We start from the raw sequence: 527 nt of genomic DNA, 5'->3' as shown, positions 1-527 counted from the left end.
TTCAAAACAATTGCCCATTTGAACCAGGCAATAAACTAAATCTTATTTCAATGTTGGTGCTGGGCCCTGCTTTCACAGCTGTGGATAGAGTGATACAGCAGGTTGCCATGTGATGTTGCTTGAAACAGAAGCTGGCACTATTTCAATGATCTCCCCAGCTATTAATAAGCACCTTGTCAGCCAGATTCCAGGGAGCCAACCACATCATCACCCAATACAGCTCATTAGGCAGTAAGGTAATCCAAGATACTGCATTCACTCAGACCTTGAACGGTGTGACTTGAGGTCAAATCCATTAATATATTTACAACTCTCCCTACCAAGTATGTGTTTATCTCTAAAGGGTCTATAAAGAAACATTTGTGAGGTGGTATTTGGCTACCATGGATACTGCTTATTAACTGCACTGAATCCTATTGGTAATCAACTGTTCAACCATCTGGCCAATGAGACATGGGTTAGAAATCACTGGTAGGTTATAAAGGCAAGGGGACATTGCCCCAGATATTCTTCTCACAGGACTTCCA

Source organism: Heptranchias perlo, chromosome 32 (genome assembly GCF_035084215.1).
Source record: "Heptranchias perlo isolate sHepPer1 chromosome 32, sHepPer1.hap1, whole genome shotgun sequence".
NCBI classification, from domain to species: domain Eukaryota; kingdom Metazoa; phylum Chordata; class Chondrichthyes; order Hexanchiformes; family Hexanchidae; genus Heptranchias; species Heptranchias perlo.
Note: the sequence above shows the minus strand (reverse complement) of the source record.